At 38.3% G+C, this 21,153-nt stretch overlaps 1 pseudogene across 1 annotated transcript in view; it reads right to left on the reverse strand.

Moving 5' to 3' along the window:
- The window catches only part of LOC149531690 (lysine--tRNA ligase-like), a 65,492-nt pseudogene that overhangs the window by 19,187 nt on the left and 25,152 nt on the right, over positions 1-21,153 (reverse strand). Inside the window, exons 11-12 of the transcript XR_016358694.1 lie at positions 7,079-7,222; positions 6,948-6,999 (exon numbers count right to left, since the gene is read on the reverse strand). The product of XR_016358694.1 is annotated as a lysine--tRNA ligase-like (transcript). The remainder of the gene's footprint in view (positions 1-6,947; positions 7,000-7,078; positions 7,223-21,153) is intronic.

The following is a 21,153-nucleotide window of genomic DNA, read 5'->3' on the forward strand; positions in this document are numbered from 1 at the left end:
ACCAATCGCTTTGCTGAAGCCAGTGCGGCCAAACAGATTGTTAAGCTCACCCTAGCGTCAAGGATCGAGAGCCTATGGCTTGAGGGCGACTCCCTAAACATTATCAATTGTATTAAAGGACATGCCCCGCCCTCTTCAACGATTGCTAACATCATTGAGGACCTTAGATCTGACTCGGGAAAGTTCAAAAGGACTTTCATTAGCCACACTTACCGTGAAGCCAACTTGGTTGCTGACTGGTTCGCCAATGACGTTGTTACCAGAAACTCGGTGATGACATGGACGAACAGAGACGAAATCCCGGCAGCGGCAATTGAGTTACTCCGGCATGATCAAATCTAGGGTACTAATATCACCCCTTTTTAATTATGGAAAGATACGCCAAATCACACGTTGAAAGGGGAGTAATTACAAGTCATGCAAAGCTCTTTTCAAGTCATAATCACACGTACGGATGGCACACTTTGAGGGCTGGTGTGAACAAAACCACCAAAAATCGTAATTACGATTTTTTTTTCAGCGTCTCAAGGAAAACCGAGCTCAACATTTCTGCTAAAGGAATAGGGTTTATAGAGCCGAAGTCTGCCATGGTTGGGGAAAGGATCAGAAGAGAGCCTTGGGGGGAAAAGGGGAAGGGGAAGGTTTGGCACAAGCTCGAAAAGGGGGTATAACCAAATTCATGGAGAACCTTCATGGCTTTGACGCTGGGGTTACCAAGGGGATGGTGGAAACATGGAACAACAGGAAAGTTAAAATTGATGGTCTCCCACCAAATCACTAAGGGATTGATAGCAGAGGTGACGGAAATCCCTCAAGTTGGCATAAACTTCTTCAGGGATAAAAAGATGTCGGCCAATGCTATTAGTGAATTTGTCAAGGACAATGCTGAGAGGAACAATCTTATCAAGATAGACACTTACTATGAGATGGAATCCATCAAAAAATTATGGAGGTATGTTCTCAGGATTCTCATTGAGTATATTACTCTTGACTCCAGGTTCGATAGGATAAGAACGCACCATTTTGTGTTGCTTAACCACTTTAAGCATGCTGTTAAAATTTATTTTCCTTTCTTTTCACCTCCATGTCTAAGAATATTGAGGGTTTCAAGAGAAAACCCATCACTAATCCCGCCCTCCACGAAGGCCGTCTCCTCTTGGTTTATGAGTTTCTGAAAGCTCAAACCAAGGGAAAAACCCTTGGTGGCCCTGGGAATGCTTCGGAGGACACTGCCAGTTCGGACTCTGAGGATGTTCAAGTTGTTAAATCGGAGGACGAGGATTTTTTCACCAAAGCCATCTCTGTTGCCCTCAACCCCCGCTTTCCTAGCAGAAAGAGCCCTAGAGGTCTCCCCCCCATTCTTCCCAAGCCTGAGCCCCAAGAGGTGAAAGATGACAGTGAAGAAGAAGAGGAGACTGCGACTGAGTCAGAGGATGAGGAAAAGGCGAAGGGGAAGGACACTGTGAAGGATGGGGAAAAGGAGTGGGGGAGAGACAGGGAGGAAACCCTCGATACCCTCGTTGCTCCCCTAGATAACCCCAGAAAAAGAAAAGCAAAACAAGCCCTGCTTCAGGAAGACCCCATCGCCCTGACCTCCGAGACCCTTGGTCCTGTCTCGCCCTCTTCCTTGCCTGAGGCGAAGACTGTGGTAAAAAGTGGGGAGGTGATAACAAAGGACAGGAGGGCTTGGAGGAATTTTAACATGGATACTGTTAGGCTGGGAATTGTCAAAGAGCCAATGAACATCCAGGTGATGGAGGACCTCGACAGCACAACCCATTATGATGAGCTCATCGACCCCGCTCTTCTGGTCTTGTCTGATAACACGCGGGAATCCGGCTTCGACCTTCTAAACAACGCGAAGAACGGCTTGATAGATAACTTTCGATCTATCAAATTGTTGTCTCAGGAAATCGAGGCTCTAAAGGAAAAGATTATCCAGGATAGCAACCAGAGCTCCTGCAGAGTCCAAGAGAACACCGGAAGGATGAACGACCAGGATGACAACCAGAAGCACTATAGCGGCCAGGACTCCAGAAATGATCAAGAGGATAGATTTTCCCGGGTTGAACAGAAAGTCCAGAGGTTAGACAACATCATCCAGATTCTAACTAATCAAATTGTGGACACTCTGCACACTTTGAACGAGAACATTGTCAACCTGGGGGATACTCTAATGAGAATTGGCGTCGAGGGGGGAACACGGGGAAGCTGGCTAGCCAGAACATTGGTAAGGAAGAGGCTGATCTGAATGCAGGCAGGGACCAGGTGGATCATTTGGACCAGGAGGAAGCCCAGAACTTCAACCAGGAAGGAGCGGACAACCAAAAGGATAATGAAGCTGTAGAAACTCTGCAAGATCTGGATAAGGAGAACCATTAGGTTTGGTTTTCCTTGTCGGTCTAGCGGTTGGCTTTTGCCTCCTGGCCTCTGGCCTTTTGTTTCTTTTTGGCTATTGGTTGCTATTTCATGTTTTGTTGGACTTTATTGTCTTATCTTTTATGCTATAAAACTTTCGAGTTTCAAGTCCCTGTAAAACCTGTTTTCCTTGATCAAAAACATTTATGACCCCTAAAATATCCCAATTTCTCTTTGTTGCAAAAATGGATCATCTTCATAAGGTTAGCCAAGTTTTCACTCTTTCAAAAGGTTGTCTTGATGATAGGGGGAAGTGAGAAGACCATAGGAGGCTTAAAGTCAAGTTTGGAGTTACTGTTATTTTGGGTAGATAAGTTTAGAGGCTATTTAAAGTCCCTTTGAAGAGTTGAGGGTTGTTCACTCATTCTCTACATTAGAGAAGTCAAGTTTGGAATTTGCAAGGAGACTCAAAATTCATTGACATAACCTTTGTGAAGGTAGGTTCTCCATTGCCATGGTTATGCCTTTTTGTTCATTGCTTGTATGTATAAAATTCTTGCATACTATAGTATGTGTGTCTTGTATCATGTAAGGAATGGGCATTGTGGGATTTTACTTGCTTTGTTTCATGTTTCTTCTCTTGTTTTGTTGGGAAAACTATGAAGGGTGTGTTGGCATTACTCACCCTCGGATAGGGCATAAGTGGTCATGTACGAGGGAAGGGCTTAGTTGGATCTCAAGTCAATGCAGAGTCTCTTCCCATGTTGAGGAAAGGGAGAAAGCAAGGTGTTATGGGCCCTTGCCTGTCAATGCAAAATTGAGTTTGTTTTTGGGAAATAAGGAGAGAAAGAAATTGAAGTTTATGTGGTTTGGTAGCCTTGAAAGAAGGCATATGATTTGTGCTCTTGAGTGACATCTCCTACCTAGAAAAATCCACCTTCTCCCTGGTCATAGGCTCATTATGAAACCTGTTGTGCATACCTTGGATGGTAATTATATGATGAGTTATGTCATTGTGATTGGTCTTTGAATGTCACCTAGTCAATTACTAGTTCTCCTAACTCGATGGGTGGCCTTTCGAGACCTAGGATGGCAGGTAAGCTCTCCATAGTTGTTCTTTCTATTTTGCAAATTGTCTGGATAGGTTCTCATGATGGAACAATCCTGGTTTTCTTGGGGCACTATTGGTGTTCTTGATGTCATGTTATTGGAGGATTCTCCATTGTAATACCACCTATTGTATTGTATATCCATGTTGAGAATGATTACGAAAGAAATGGATTAAATGTTGTAACTTCAATATTGATAAATAGGAATTCAGATATTGTATGAAATAAGCAAGTTATGTGATCTAAGTGTTATTAGATTGTAAATCATACCTTACTTTCAATTATATTGCTTTGCATAAAGTTCAAGTTGAAAACTCTCTACTTTCTCCACGAAATCTTGGATTTAATTTATTGTGCTCGAGAGTAATCAATGATGTGGATGTTTGATTTAGATACATCCATCTTACTTGCATATTAAAACCTCAGTTTGTATAAGTTTTATTAAATCAATGAATTTTACCTTATGGTGCATAATATGTAAACTACCTAAAAATACTCCCAACTTGGATGCAAAATTAAACATCAAAATTATACCTACAATCCACTCAATAGAATGAACAAAACATTATACCCTATGACACTATAAAATTTCTAAGAGGAAATCTAATACTATTAAAGAAGGAAAACTTATCATTTCCATCTATTTGGGAGAGCCAAAATGCTCTCTGGAGAATGTATGGGGGAGATTTTAATTCTCTTTTGTGACAGAGAATATTCTTTCAATATTCCTCTCATTAGGATATTTCACCTATCATATTTTATTGTTAGTGCAAACCCAAATGCTAAGTAAGAAAGGGTAGACATAAATTAGTGGACACCAATTTTAATTAAAACAATTAACGAATTAAACTCTTAAAAAGTAAGTGAATGGGAAAGCGACACCCGGTGGGTCCCACCTCCACCTCACCACTTTAACCTTAAAATACCCTAAGTATATGCATGTGGCGACATGCCCTTCACTTTACCAAAAAAGGCAAAGACCCCATCTTGCAAATATCTCTACCTTCCAACACAATCCACATTAAATGCATTTTGGAGCAGCTCTCCCATTGGGCCGCTCATCCTCGTTGTCCTTGGTGAAGATTTGATGACATCGTCCTTGCCATGCGTACCTGGTATGTTGACTTGGCAGAAGTTGAAAAGGGTTTTAAAAAAAAATTGTTTTACACTCCTTCCTTTATCCTTATTCCACCCACTTGCTCATTATCCTCTACCATGTGTGTAAGATCTTTAGTGTTAGTAAATAGGTTTTTATAAAAAATGATTGTGTTCCTATTTACATATTAAATTGAATTAAAATGAAAGTGTTAGGATATAAAGTAATTCTAGTTAGTAAGGTTAGTTAGATAGTTAGGAGATTAATGTTATAGTTTGTTCATTAATTTTTTTTAAATATTTCTTTTTATGCGACATTTGAAAGTTCAGATTTATATTTAGAATATAATTTATTTTTTAAATGAGATGTAAAATTATTATAGGATTTCAAACTTTAGGTGTAAAGTTAGAGTTAGATCGGGATAGTGAAATAGGAAGGTGCTGTAGAGATGAAATGTGCAACGTAGGTATTTGCATGATGAATATTTAAATGTATTAATTAGTTTTATCATTAAATTATGATTAATTGGGAACCAGTATTAAGATTCCGAATCACTTCCTAGGAGGTGCAGAATTAGTTCACCTAGGGTAATTGTCCGACATAATCAAATGACTTTATGGAATCATGTCAAACCTAATGTGTCTTGGGTAATTAGTCAAACATATTGATTCAACTTTAATCCAAGAACTATGGAACCCTAATGTCCCCTCGAATTTGATGTCACATCTTAAACATGGTTTAGTCAACCAAATTGTGTAACTCGAACTAAGTGTTCCTAAAGTCACTAATTCCTAAGGTTTCGTCATGGTGTGATAGGGTTGAGATGTAGACTCTGCATCATTATAAAATACAACCGAAACTTACTTCAGTCTCTTTTTCAACTTGCCGTAACATATTCAAATTTAGTAGGTGTTAATCATGTGTTTATTAAGTTTAAAAATAAAATAAATTGTTTGTGTTTTTGCCCCAATTTTTGGGCATGACAGAAAGTTGACATGTCATTTCATAATTACCATTTCAAGAACTATTTATGTATAGTATGCAATGCCCCCGTACCCCCACCGTCCCAAAATTGAGGCCATTTTTTCCCACACCTGAAAGTTTTCCCAAGGTCCGACATACCCCCACGTTGGTGTTACAACCTAGATTAAAATCAGGATTAGATTCAAAGGCCACTCTGTGAACTTGTATCATCAAAATCAATTGTTTCCCATGTATATTACATTTGGGTAGAGCATTGGGCACAAGTTCCACCAGACTAACTGGTTTGACATTGTTATATTGCTATCAGGGTTTAACTGTGTAGTTTTTGAGTCAAACTCACTGACTCATGTTTCAGGAATAGTAATTCATACGAATCCATCTATCATGAGAATAAATGGAACACTTAGCACTCCTTGGATCTAGGTGATGCTCACAAAGGTGAAGCACCGAGACTTCCCAAGAGGTCACCCCCCCAGTACTACCTCCAATTGAGCACACTTAACTATGGAGTTTTCTCCGTAGTTTACTCAAATTCACATCACTTAGAATTCGACTATATTCTTATTTATTGAATTGCTAACTGTCACTTTGAATATTAAAATGCGTATAGGTTAGGTCCTACCAATATATATATATAATTATATATATACACTAAAACCTAAGTTGTCAGTTTGGATATGAGTTTTCCCTGGGTTCACTATACATTATAGATAGGTAAAAGCAGCCATTAACATATATGAATGAAACTTTTACAAAAACCTTTGCTGCCTGACAGAATGAGGAAAGTAATCCATGACTTTCAAGGGATTAAACCCAACACAATCCTAGATACATTTGATTCGGCATAGCAGTTGAATGACGGTCAAACATCCTAGTCACTATCAATGGAGCTACTGTCCTACACCTGCAGAAGCAAATTTGCTTTCACATAGGCCTTTCCATGAGTATTTGCAATCTCAATTGAAAAAGAAAATGACATTTATCACATTCTGATATGCTTGTGTGGTTGAGTCACACGTCAAGTCGGCCTTGCCAAGTCTGAGCTAAGTCCAAGTTAAAGAACTATTGTCTAGATGGCATCAATCTAAAGAGCTTCCTTTATATTTCACCTTGTATTCCAATTGCTTTCACCCTTAAGACAGGAACAAATTCTATATAGCATTCAATCATCACTTTAGCAGCACTACAGGAATGCCATTCAATTAAAAGTAAGAATTATCACAAACCAAAAGAAAGCCAACTTTCCACTACAGAACTTATATTGGAGCCAAAAGTTCTTCCAATTGTAAGTTTACAAATAAATTGGCATCCAACACACTGAACAATAAATTCGCTTTCATGTTCAGAAACAATTAGTAAAGCCTCAGTAGCTTCACCACGATTTATAAACAAAAACTAACCTTTGGAGGAATTATCTTCTTGAGGTTTCATTGCAGGGAAGAGCAGAACTTCCTGAAAATGGTGTACAGTTATTAGTTCTTCTATCAATTATGCATCTTCAGAAATGAACAATGAAGCAAACAGAACTGACCTTAATATTCTGGGAGTCTGTCAAAATCATAGCAAGACGATCTATTCCCATTCCCCATCCACCAGTTGGTGGCAACCCATACTCTAATGCAGTACAAAATGTTTCATCTAAAGCCATTGCTTCATCATCACCAGATTGCCTGTCCTGAAATATTTAAAAACGTGCAAAATGAAAAGTATTAGAAAACATTTAGATAAAATATTCATCTACAGCAACCAAACATGCGGCTTTGGAACAGTTTCTCAGAGTTTAATCCCTCATCTTAAATTTTTAACACGAGGATACAGCTACATCATGTTCCTGCCATAGTGCTTTGTTTTAAAGTTGAAATTGTTGTAAATTGTAATAATAATATTAAAATGTTGACATTTATAAATCACTAGTTGGAATTCTTTGACTAATAATTGCAGTAATAATATTGTTAGATGAATATTTACTATATTATTACTGCAATAAGTTAAATGTGATGCAATTATTGGCATTAGTTGAGGAGAAAGGTGTCACAAAAGTATTAGTTGCTTCTGCCAAAGCCCAAATTAATATCTGAGATAAATGTTTCTAAGGTTCTCCCTTGAAATCCATCACATTTGAGAAGCCAACTTCTCTGATCAATTATAAGTAGTTCATAAGCTTTTCTAACGTGAAAAAACAGCTGGTATATGCCAGAAGATAGATATTTGAACAAGAAGCTAATAGGCAGACACTGACAGTCAATATAATCCCTTTAACAGTAAGCAGTTGGTATTTTAATTTTGTTTTACCAAAATGAAGTTTTTGAAGTGAAGAACAAAATTTGCTGGTTCAAATCAATTAAATAAGCAAAGATTGTTCCACGAACTTCCATATAGAATCCAGTGAGGATTACAACGAATGCTAAGATAGAAGCAAGATAGGAAACCACTGCACTCCTTGGAGGGTAAGCAGGTCCCTGGAGCAAAATGTCTTATCAAGAAGAGTGGATCCTTGAGTCAATCAGTCAAAAGAATCAGTGGTTATTTAAGATTTACAGTTTTACAGCAAGCAGGTAAAAATATTCCTTGTACTATATCTGAATATAAAATTACATTTTGGGCCTCTTCTCCCAATAATTGCCAGATCTCACACAAAGCAAGCAATTAGAATTCAAGCAGCCATGAATCGTTTATACCAAGCAATTGAAATTCAATTCATTTTATTCTAATGTTTGGTAATATACCAGACCACGGTCATGATACTGAAACATTATATCTGTAAAAAAAGGCAGAGTAATTATATTGCCAAGTTTTTGTTGATGTTGGTTTTGTACCACTACATAACATATAGCAATTGAATACTTGATATGGGGTATCAAACACTCAATTGCTATATGTTATGTAGTGGTACAAAACCCACATCAACATTATCTGGCGCTAGAAGGAGGGTCTGAAAGTGTTTCGTTTAAGGACTCGTCGGTATTTAACTATGAGGAAGAATGGTGCTTCCTAGATTGAATCAACCTAGAGCAACTTGGGGAACACTCCAAGACCACATTGTAGCCAGTTTGTGCTCAACTGCTTGGGAGGAAAGTGAAAGCACTAGAGAGTATCTGGACACTATTGACGTATTGAATCAAGAAGAAAGGAAAGCACGAGCTATTGAAAGGAGAATTCAAAAAAGGTTGGAACGCCAAAGAGAACTAGAAAGGAAGCTTGAAAGAGAAAGGAAAGCACGAAGACAAGCTCGGGCTACTGTTGAGGAAAACTCAAATTAGAAAATCAATCAGGTCTGAATTGTAGTCAAGCTGGATAGAAGAATTGGGTTTTTTTCCCCCGAAAGGTTTGAGAAACTGCAATCTGATAATAGGTAGAGGATACTAAGGTCTACACCACACCAAGAAGAGGATCTACTTGTGTTAGAATTTCATAAGAAATCAATAATCCGCTGGGTAGCTGATACCTCAAATTTAGCTAGCCCCTCAAGTAGTCAATTGGGTCAAGCTCAAGCCAATCAACCAATGATGGCTCAACCATCATGGATTCAGAACAATGCCTCGCCCATTTCATTCCAACAATATCATGATTTACCAAAGAATCCGGCAGTATTCTGCTCCAAGTTCTTTGTTAATGACCCTAATCATACAACAAAAGAGCATATCAAAGTGTTCGAAGATGCATTGTGCAACAGAAGGATTCAAAATGAGGATGTAGCATGCAGGCTTTTCCCTTATTCGTTGGGGGAAGACCCTTACTACTGGTTTGTCAATCTGCCGGCGTCATCTATAATAGGATAGGTTCAGCTCAGAGAAGCTTTTATTGCAAAATTTGGCATACCCATCACACCATTGGAGTTGCATAGGATGTTTGTGGATATTAGGAGACAAGATAAAGAGTCAATAAGTTCCTTCAACAACCGTTTCCACAAGGCCTACACGAGATTGCAAGCCCCTTACACAATGACGGAGGTAGGCGCTTTAGAAGCATATTACAGTGCCTTAGATAGTCAAACAGCTATGTTTACAAGGATGGCAAATCTTGCTCCCACAACGTTGAATGAGGCTTACATTAAAGCAATTGAATTAGGGAAGCAATTGGGCCAACAAGGAATGGAACCTCCAAGTGCTAGGTATCCGAATAATCCAGTTCCATAGCTTGCATTCCAAGCACCTACAAATCAGTTGATGGTACATCCGGGACCTCTGTTGTCTTAGGCACTGCCATCAACGCCAGTTTATCTGAAAAGTGCAAGTTCATCCACAAGAACGCAAGAGGAAAAGGATGAAATGAAGGAATTGATCGAGCAAGTCAAGAAGCTATCTACAGAAGTTACTTATTTGAGAAATCAAAACAATCAACTCCAATCTTTCCAGAGGAACAATCAAGGAGGTAATCAAGGAAGCAATTATCAAAATCATGGCGGAGGTTATCAAGGAGGGAATCAAAGAAATCATCAAGAAGGCAGAGACCAAAGGAACTATCAGGGCAGAGACTATCAAAGAAACAACCAAGGTGGTGGTTATCAAAGGAACTATCAAAATAACAATTACCAAGGTAACAGCCAACCACAGGACCAAGGATATAACAATCAGTCTAACCAAAAGAGGACGTGGAACACAGGCCCAAACAATGGAAATGTGGTGTCGCCACTAGATAATCAAGCCTCAGTGGATAGTAGACCGGTGGATAGAATATTTCTAGTTGAGTCCGCCGTGTCCAAATATTGCAGATTCCATGAGACTGATCAACATTCGAAGTTAGGATGTGCTGAGTTCAAGAGGGCATCCAACCTGTTTCAGAACATAATAGATGAGTCAAACAACCAAGAAGATATTAACGTCACAGGGTATGAAATTGTCCCATCCTTGGGATATGATCAATGCTTGACTTTTGAGGAGATTTCATTTCCATCAGAATTTGAATCATATGAAGAACACCAAGGAAGATTTCCTCCTGCGTCAACCAACAGGCTAGTTAGCGAGGCAATAGACCAAAATGGGTATAACAATGGGTCAGATTCTTTCCCACCTTTGAGCGACGTCATTCTAGTTCAAGGGACAGGTGGGAACCAAACATTTCAACAACCGGCTAGCAATGCAAGGTTTTATCATTGAAACAATAAGAGGAATGATGGACCCTTCACGTCCTCCATACCTCCAAACAATTTCAATACACCTCCACCCCCCAATGCAAGTAACGTACCAAATTCTTCAAGGGATGCACCCGAGTACAGACATGGTAACCATAACAGCAGAAGTGGAACACAGAGTTCCCAACAAAGTACGCAACAGAACAATCAAGATGTTTGAAGATCACAGAATATCCAATCAACACAAGGAGCAAATAAAGGAAGAACAGGAAACAATGTCGTGATTAATGATGAGTTGATAAGATTAGGACAAAGTGTAATAAAGGAGATGAAGAAGATCAAAATCAATCTCCCTTTCTTTGAATTGTTGAAGATAATGGAGATTAGAGATACATTCCTTGACAACTTGAGGATAACAAATCACAAGGGGACTCACAATCAAAGTGCAATAACGCATACTCAAGGGAGGCCTCCTCCTAACTCAATACATGTAATCCAAGACATTCCAGGAGGGAACATGATGAATTCATCTCAAGAGATTTCATATGGAGAAATAGAGAACTCTACACAAGGGATTGCATATGGCGACATTAGTGAGTTCAACAGACAGCTAGGGCCTCAACCAATTTATGTGGCTCAACGATCAAGCTCGGCAGCACCACAAGCTCAAAAAAGTCAAGACTCAATAAATAATAAGGAAAGGGTGAAGAAAGAAGAAGTAGTGCAACTGACAGATTTCGAAGTGAAGCCGAAGCAAGTACATAAGACACCAATGGTATATTATCAAGGGAAAGATGAGCCAGCCCCATTCCTGCTATCAATGAAGATATTCGGAAAGCTTCTCCATAATTGTTTGATAGATTCAAGAGCATCGAGTAATGTCATGCCTTTGAATATTTGTAGAAGTTTGGGAATCACGCCTTTGGGATCAAACAGAAAGGTAACTCAATTGGATAAGACAGAAGTGCCAGTGGTAGGTGAGCTACACAACATACATATGCAGTTGGCATTTGATCCGAGGATGGAACATATCGTAGATACTTCAGTGGTAGATGTGGCCAATACCTATGGATTGATCCCAAGTAGAGATTGGGCCAGAAGGTTGAACGGATACATGGCAACTGACTTTTCTCACATGCGGCTCCCATGGAGAGGACTGGCCAACCAAATCAGAATCGATAGCACCCCAAGGATGAGATTGATGGTTACCAAGTATGGGGAACCAAATGAAATATCGTTTGTAGAAACAAATATGAACACCTATAGACCAAAGAAGACAGAAGTGTTGACAATGAATATCATAAATGAAGGGGGGGATTCCACAGAGATCTTGATTGAGTCGGATCCAAACACTTCATCAAACTATGGTGAAGTCATGTTCGAGAATTTTAAGAACTTTGTAACTAGAACTGTACAGCAAGGAGGAGAGTTCAGTAATCAAAATCAATGAGGGACTTATTATTGCCCAACAGGTGCAGAATCCACAATGCTTTCCTTTCAGAATTATCTTGCTCCTTGTGCATAGTTGCCTTAGAACAAGTAGAGAAGAGAATCCCAGGGGCACTAAAACAAGATGATCAACATGGCAAACAGAGGGTTGAAAATTTACAAGTTGATGAATCAGAAAGTAGCATGATGGGTGAAACAAAGAAGCAAATTACACCACCCAACTCGGAAATGAAGAAAGGTATTGAAACAGACAAGTCCAAGAATTCCCAAAAGGAGTATCAAGAAAGTGATGGAGTGTGGACTCTAAGATTCGATGGTTCCAAAACTAAGCAAGGGGCTAGAGCCGGATTTGAGTTAGTTAGCCTGACAAGGGCAACATATTTGGAGGCACATAGATTGCAATTCCCATGGCAGAATATGAAGCTTTGATTTTAGGCTTGTTGTGTGCTATCAAGAAAGGCCCCAAGATACTTCATGCACTTGGAGATTCATATTTAGTAATTGAGCAGATAAAGCAGAAGTTCACTTGCCATGACAAGCGATTGAAGAGATATAGAAACAGAGTTTGGGATTTGATAGAGGACTTCGATGCCTTCAATATCAAGTTTAGCTATAGAGAAAATAATTAGGTGGCTAATGCCCTTGCACAAACTGCAAGCTCACTAGCACCAATTAAGTTGGATGGCTTGAAAAAATTCAGAGTTGAGTTAGCATCGGTCCCATCAATACTAGATAATGTCAAGAACTTCCAAGTGTTTGAAGATGATAGACATATCCTCGACTAATTCAGATGTCTTTGCAGCACAAATCATCGATGGTGAAGTGGATGAAGAAGCAGAAATCGACTTAGGAGTTATGAGCTTGAAGACAAATACTATTCCATAGGGAATGATTGAGCTAGAAAGAATATTTGACATGGACCAATTCAACAAAGTGCAATATCAACCCACTGGGGATGATGAATGCAAAAAAGTAAATTTGGGAAAAGAGGATTGTCCCAAAATAGTTTATATTGGGAAAGTTTGCACACCTAAGGAGAAGGCAGATATACTGAGTTTGATGAAGGAATCCCAAATGTAATTGCTTGGGGATATAAAGATTTGAAAACATATGATCCTTCCATCATCACACATACAATTCCACTGAAGGAAGGAAGTAAGCCATTCAGGCAGCGATAAAGACCAGTCAATCCTTTGTTAGAACCATTGATATTCCAAGAAGTAAAGAAGTTGCTAAATGTGTAGATCATCTTCCCAGTAAGGCATTCAATATGGGTCGCCAATCTTGTCCCAGTTAGGAAGAAAAACGGAGAAATAAGGTTGTGTTGATTTCAGGAATTTGAACAGAGCATCAAAAAAGGATAATTATCCATTGACAACACTAGATGATGTCCTGCAAATTGTCAATGGAGCACAAATGATGTCATTTATGGATGCATATTCGAGGTACAATCAAGTAATTGTTGAAGATAGATTGAAGACAACTTTCACCACGAAGTGGGGAACATTTGCATACTGGAGGATGCCCTTTGGCCTGAGTCGGTGCAACATTTCAAAGAGCCATGGTTTATGCTTTCAAGGACTTAAAAGACAAGTGCATTATCATTTACATGGACGACATAACGGTATTTTCAAACAACAGAGAGGATCACATTCTGGATTTGAGGAAAGTTTTCACGAGATGTAGAAGGTTTGGAGTTTCTTTGAATGTGACGAAATGTATGTTTGGAGTCACCGAGGGGAAACTTTTGGGACATGTAATTTCAAAAAAGGGTATCATGATAGATCCAAAGAGAGTGGAGGCAATTTTCAAACTTGGCGTGCCAGCTAGCAAGAAAGAGCTCAAATCATTCTTTGGAAAGATCAACTTCATGAGAAAGTTCATATCTGCATTCGCTGAGATTGTAAAGCCAATGAATGACATGTTAAAGAAAGATGCAAAGATGGATTGGACTCCAGCAGCAAAGAAGGCATTTGAAGAAATAAAGCATGTTATCGTTAACGCACCAATTCTAGTAAGCCCAAATTATGAGAGGCCATTCTATATATACTCTTTTGCCTCTGATCATGCATGTCCGACCATTTTAACACAGAAGAATGAAGTAGATGAAGAGCACCCGATAGCATTCATGAGTGCACCTTTCAAGGAGGCCGAATTGAATTATCCAAATTTGGAGAAACAAGCTTATGCCTTGGTAAAAGCAATGAAGAAGTTCAGGCATTACATATTGAGAAGCAAAGTACATGCAATTGTGGCTGACATAGCAGTGAAGACTCTCTTAATGCAAAACGAAATTGGAGAAAGAAGAGGCGAATGGGTCGCCACTATCCAGGAATATGACATAGAAATTCAACCAATGAAATTGGTCAGACGGCAACGGTTGGCGCAGACCATGGCATCAGAGGGGCCTGGACTTGTGCAGCAAGTTTATGAATTGGAAGATGTGCACCCAGATGAATGGTATCAAGACATAATCAATTATTTGTTAAATCACTGGTGCCCTTCACATTTGAAACCAGTACAGAATAAAGGAATTGAGTGTTTGATATCCCATATCAAGTATTCAATTGCTATATGTTATGTAGTGGTACAAAACCAACATCAACAGTTTTGATCAATTGCAAATCTAATATTGATCATCAGCTTGTGAAGTCTCATTTGCCTGACTATCATGCATAAGCATAAAAAAAAGCCTAATAATGTATTAAATTGACAAATGTCTTTTTTATTGGTGGTACACATTCTAGGGCAATGATTTTGCAGCTTGCCTATGCAATATAGTTTTCTGTTGATATTGACATCTACGGGTGAGAGTGATTACAGAACAGGAAACATCTCCATTTGTGAAGTCCATTTAATTTTTCTATTTTTTTAAGTTTTGACTCTATTTCAGTTGCCCTGGGCCTTGAACCTTTTTTATTCCAATTCACATGACTTGTCAATGCAGGACAATAAGCATGAGCATGGAACAATGTCAGTTCCAACTCCACAACAAAATATTGGTCACTATTAATTGTGTTCAAGTCATGAATAAATTGCATAATAGAACCATAAATTTCTACTTCTACCTGGTTTTCGATTTGATACTTTGTCATTTAACAAACCTGATCTATTGTCAAATATAAGCTATGTTTACCAGAAGACTGGGACTGGTAATAGTACAGGAGATAAAATGGAATCAATTAGCTTCGTAGATTATGTAGCAGATTATCTAGCCCCTATAATACCAAAGATTTAAGTAACAGAAATGAGGTGGTAATATATTACTGCTCATGAGAGCTGATCTCTTGTCATATCTTAGGATATATTTATCAGACGATTGGGACTGGTATTAGTAGAGAAGATAAAATGCATATAATGAGCTTGGTATATCACCTAGCATCAATGGTATAGAATATCTCTATTGCAGAACTTCCATAAAAAGGCAAGATACAGATGCACAGGAAATCAAATGAGGATAAGGAAATATCCTTATACACCAGATCAGCATATATTGTACACAAGGATTATACAGCAATTAAAAACTTATTTATTATAAAATCCACAAAAGGAAGAAGCATATCATGGCATATGCACAAACTTCAAGAGATATCCCTTTCAAAATTGCTCAGTTACAAAACAAACTCAGCATCTCTTCCAGCTAACTGAGAAAAAAGAAAGTTGTGGTAATCATAAATACATGACTCCAAATGTAATTGTGAAAATGAATGTAGTAGGCCATAACATGCAATGATCATTGAGTTACCGGTACGTCGTGATTTGCCCTCCAGTCCTGGTACAGTATGTATCCAAGTCAAGTTTGTTCAGGAATCCCTGTTGAATCAGACGGTTCAATAGTTTCTTGCCTGAAATGCATCCATCTGCATTTTCCACTCTACATTTAGACATTTTTATGATGACGTTGCAATTTGACTACAATTCCTGTCAAATCGGATGGTGACCTGGCTTTTTTTTTGCTTGAATTGTTGCAAATTTTTAGCAGTTTTTTCACTTAAACCAATGGCCAGAACCCTGAAAGCAAGATTTGAACTTAACGAACACAAAAAAATCAACATGTTATTCATTTCAGCTGCTCTATGTGCAACAAAGACAAAGGAACAAACATATTTTGTGAGCAACAAAGACTGCGAGAAATTTTTTTCACTTAAACCAACCACAAAAATCCCTAGAAGCAAATTTAAATGAATGCAAAAAATCACACGTTCATTTCCACTGCTCTGTTATTCATTGCCAATGTTATATGTGCAACAAAGATGATGGAACGTACATATTCTGTGAAGAACGGAGATTCTGCAGGAACGAAACTCTGTATGCAACAATAGAGTAAAGCTAGGAACTTGGGAATAGTGTCCCCAAGTCCCAAGAATGCTAGGGGTTTGGGCGGAAGTATCCCTGTATAACACTGATAATTATTTCTTTAATATGTTGTCAATAGCATAATGGCAGTGTTGTCGGGAAAATGGGTAGTTAGACGGTTGGTCCGTCTGAGGAAGTTACACAGATGCAAAGGTTCACCTTGCATCCTTTCGGGAACTATAAGTATATACTTCTCTCTTGGAATGAGATACACTTGTATGGAGAAAACCTATATGTAGCAAGGAGTTGATGAATACAATGTTGTTATATTCTCTTTATATCCATTGTTGAGTACCTTACTTTGGTGTGCAATTAATCTATGTTAACCTATGAGGGAAAACATTTGGGTCATTGCCCATCGAATTTGGGAAGTGACGAAATGATTGGATAAATGGGATTACCATTTGAGGTAAATGGGAATGTGAGGACCAATGCCTAAGACATTACGGAACTCTTTGAAGGGGAGCATGCTCTAACAATTGACTTCCTTGTTTCAATTCACACAGCGATTGAGACTTTTGTACGAAGGGAAGTCGTACGAGTAGAAGTCGATTCAAACCTTGTGTGGGACGCACTCGACATCAGTCCTACAACGAATAGGTTATTGCATCAACTACCTCATCTGTTGGCGCAAGCAACCATAGCAAAAAGGAACCGAAGGGAGGAGGTAGAGCGTAAGCAGCGCCGACAGCAAGTCCTTTGGAACTTTGCCGAAAGTAACCATCGCAAGGAGGAAGAGTGTGATTGCACTCAACGAAGAACAAACCCATGAGCTTTAAGCCTCGGGGAGAAGAATAAAGAACACTGAAAATTCATAATAACAAGATCACAAAGTTGACTTGTTGTACAGAAATATGGATCAATAAAAGTGTTCAACATTTTGTTTTAAGATGATTATAATGTTTGATTAGATTAATGCCAAATCAATTAAACAAAGATAAGAATAAGAAGCAACAGCCGAATGCCTTAGAAGCCCCACATGATGCTTTAATTTTTGCCCAACAAGTAGAACATAGACGAAGGTTTCAGCAACTTGCCACAGGATAGCCAGACGACGGGTTAACCAAAGGAGATCACAAAGGTGGTTAACAGCAAAATGCCTTAGAAGCCACACATGATGCTTTAATTTTTGCCCAGCAAGTAGAACGTCGACAAAGGTTTAGGCAACTCACTGAAAGACAGTCAACCGACGGGTTAACCGAAGGAGACAATTGGAAAGGCAACAACCGAAGGGGAAGACTATTGTTTGTCAGAACCTAGGAGAGTAAGAAGTAGGGAGGAGTCACTTGTGGAAGCGAGGCAAGAGCTAAATTTGATTGAATAAACGCGAGAACAATTTCTCAACCTATCCATCACACCACAGGCAGAGTAAACAAGGAGTAGACGGGAAGCAGGAACCGACACGTCTGAAGGTGTCGACGGGCACAAGTGCACAGCAACCAAGATACCCTGTTTAGTCCTCACTGGGACACTCAATTCGACTCTTGTACGTCGAACGGGGGAAGACGGTTTGGTAGTAGAAATTTGGGATTCGTCCTTATTACGCCCCTGAACAATACAAGCAACGCGGGCGGCCAAATACAAACCCCACAAAGGGAACAACCCATACAAAAACCAATAGTGATGACCACAAATTGCCATCACAGGCCAGGCAAACAAGGATCCTCTACGGCAATGTCAAACCTGCGAAACCATATGGATGGCCAACCAAGTCACCGACGAGGATGAGTGGGTCAAGTAGGTCCTTGCCACATTGAGAGAAGGAGCCATTGATTGGTACTCGATGTGGACAAAACTCACATGACAACATGGGCAGATGTAAAGAAAGAATTTCAAACAAAGTTCAAATTATTGAGAGATGATAACAAGATCCTTTCTGAAATCTATAGCACAAACCAAGCAAAGAATGAATCTATTAGGGCTTACGAGCAACAACTAGAGGAGTTGATTGGAATTATGTCATCTGGCCCAACCGACGAACTAAAGAAGTAGTGGTTTGTCGAAGGACTAAAGACCTTCATCCGGAAGAAGATGAAGATCGTACCTTTGACATCATACAATAATGCGTATAACCGTGCAATGTGAAAAGGTTTGTAGGATCTCTAATAAAGATAAACTAAATCCTCTTGATGCAATATCAATATATACTGATATAGATATTATTAGAACTATATATACAACTGAGCCTGGTTTTGATTAACAACATCGATGTGATTTTGATATGGTAAGTAGATCGACAATGTTTTTGATCACAATCTGAATGATGTATGTATTTAACAGGTTTGAGTGAGGCAACGATATATGTCTTCTACTTTATCGTTATCGTTGGTGAAGAGTAGAACATCCTCGTTGTTATTGATGATTTAATTCACCCAGCGATCAATGATTAAATATGAGAAGTAGAGGTGCATGTCTTGTAGGTACATGACTATACGTGGCCAATGGCCACATAGAGTCATGGCCCTATAGGGTCATGCACTTCTAATAAACTAATTGTTCTAATAACAAACTAACAATAATCAAACACCTAATATGATTAAGCATATGAAAATTAGTAAACATATGTTAGTGATTATATATATATATATATATATATATATATATATATATATATCAATGTAAGAAAATCACAGATCGCATACTTAACATATCTGCGAACTTCACTTCTTCTGAAGCTACACATTAACACTCCCTCTTAGCAAGAGAGAAGTGAAATATTAATCATATCTCATGAACCTAAACAAGATATCAATATTAATGATATTCACACACATAACAGATTATCTAACTTTAACACTGTAAAATAGTGACTTGTCAAATAATCATAATCACAATGTTATGAACACTATCACAACATGTATTATGATCTCCGTCATTCCAGATCAACAATAAGAGTGATCATAATACGTTCATTATCAATGACTTTCGGCATATCCAAAAACAATAACATAATTTGTCACGATAACAGGCCTATCATTTGTAAGATCATCACCTTACAATGATTACCTTATAAATATATATGTCTATGAAAGATTGTCATCTTTCATTACATATCTAATGCAACTATTCAATTAGAAGCATAAACATACATATAAAATAGAAACTCAAATTCAATATTCAAAATTACAATTTGATCATACCAAGTTTTCCTGTAAAATATTCCAATTTAACCTTGGCAAGAGGTTTGGTAAGAACATATGTTGTTTGCTCATTTGTACTTATGTACTCTAGTTTGATAACACCTCGATCTACCATATCCCTAATATAATGATAAGGTATCCCAATGCTTAGATCGATTGTGGAGAACTGGATTTGCTGAAAGCTTGATACAACTTTGATTATCGCAGTGAATGATAGTTGGCTTCAAAGGTTTCTTGAACAACCCCACTAGCAACTTTTGCAACCATACAACTTCTATGGCTCCCATGCACAAGGCTATATATTCTGCTGCAGTGGAGCTTAAGGCAACTGAAGATTCTTTCCTACTAAACCAAGAAATCGTTGCAGATTCAAGACTGAAACAACATCCTGACATTCAATAGAGTTGTCGGCCCAGTCAAAATCTAAATATCCATCAAGATTGATTTCAACTTGATCATATTTGAGTCTCATACCAATTGAACCTCTTAAGTATCATAAGATGTGCTTAGCTGTCATAAGATGTATCTTCTTTAGTTCACACAAGAATTGACTTAATGTATTAGCTGCACAATAGATATCAACAACATTACTGATCCAATGATTTGCCTATAGTAAGTAGGATCAATACGTTCAAATTCAAATCCATCATTCTTCAGTTTATGTAAGTTAGTTAGCTTCCATAGGAGTAGTAACTAGTTTACAATCCATCATTCCAAACTTAGTCAAAATATCAACAATGTATTTTCCTTGATTTAAGAAAATGTAGTCCTCCTTTTGCCAAACTTCTAGACCTAGGAAGTAATGATGAAGTCCTAGGTCTTTCATATCAAATTATGTTGTTAGTTCGTACTTACATTTAACTATGAGACATTCTTCACCTATTATAAGCAAGTCATCAACATATAATACAAGAATAATCATATCATCTCCATTTATTTTAAAGAATATGTTGGGATCAACTTCATTCTTGGAATATCCTAATTTTGCGAGATAGTTGTCTATTCTTTCATACCATGCCCTAGGTGCTTGTTTAAAGGCATATAGTGCTTTCTTTAATTTGCACACATAAGAGTTTTTTCATGAGTGATGAATCCCTCTGGTTGCTCAATATATACTTCTTCAATTTCACCATTTAGGAATGTTGTTTTGACATCCATTTGATATATCTTCCACGCTTTGGAGGCTGCAATTGCTATGATGGTTCTAACAGATGTGTATTGGGCAACTAGAGCAAATGTTTCTTCATAATCAATTCCTTCCTTCTACAAGAATCCACGGGCTACAAATCTAGCTTTGTATTTTTCAATGTTGTCATCAGGGGCATGTTTGATTTTGTATACCATTTAGAAGAGACCGCTGATTTATTCTTTGGTCTGGGTACTACATCCCACATATCATTTTTTAGTATTGATTGATATTCTTCAATCGTTGCTTCTTTCCAAGATTTGCTTGATAAGGCTCCCTCGACATTTGAAGGCTCTGTTTTGATGAGTTCAGAGAGTAGTGCTACATAGCATGATTGATTTCTTGTTTTCTTGTTTTCTCTGACTACTTCATCAAATTCTACATGATTTTCTTCCATCATTTTT

This window comes from Cupressus sempervirens, chromosome 11, assembly GCF_028749045.1.
Source record: "Cupressus sempervirens isolate cs-2001-9-10 chromosome 11, ASM2874904v1, whole genome shotgun sequence".
NCBI classification, from domain to species: Eukaryota; Viridiplantae; Streptophyta; class Pinopsida; order Cupressales; family Cupressaceae; genus Cupressus; species Cupressus sempervirens.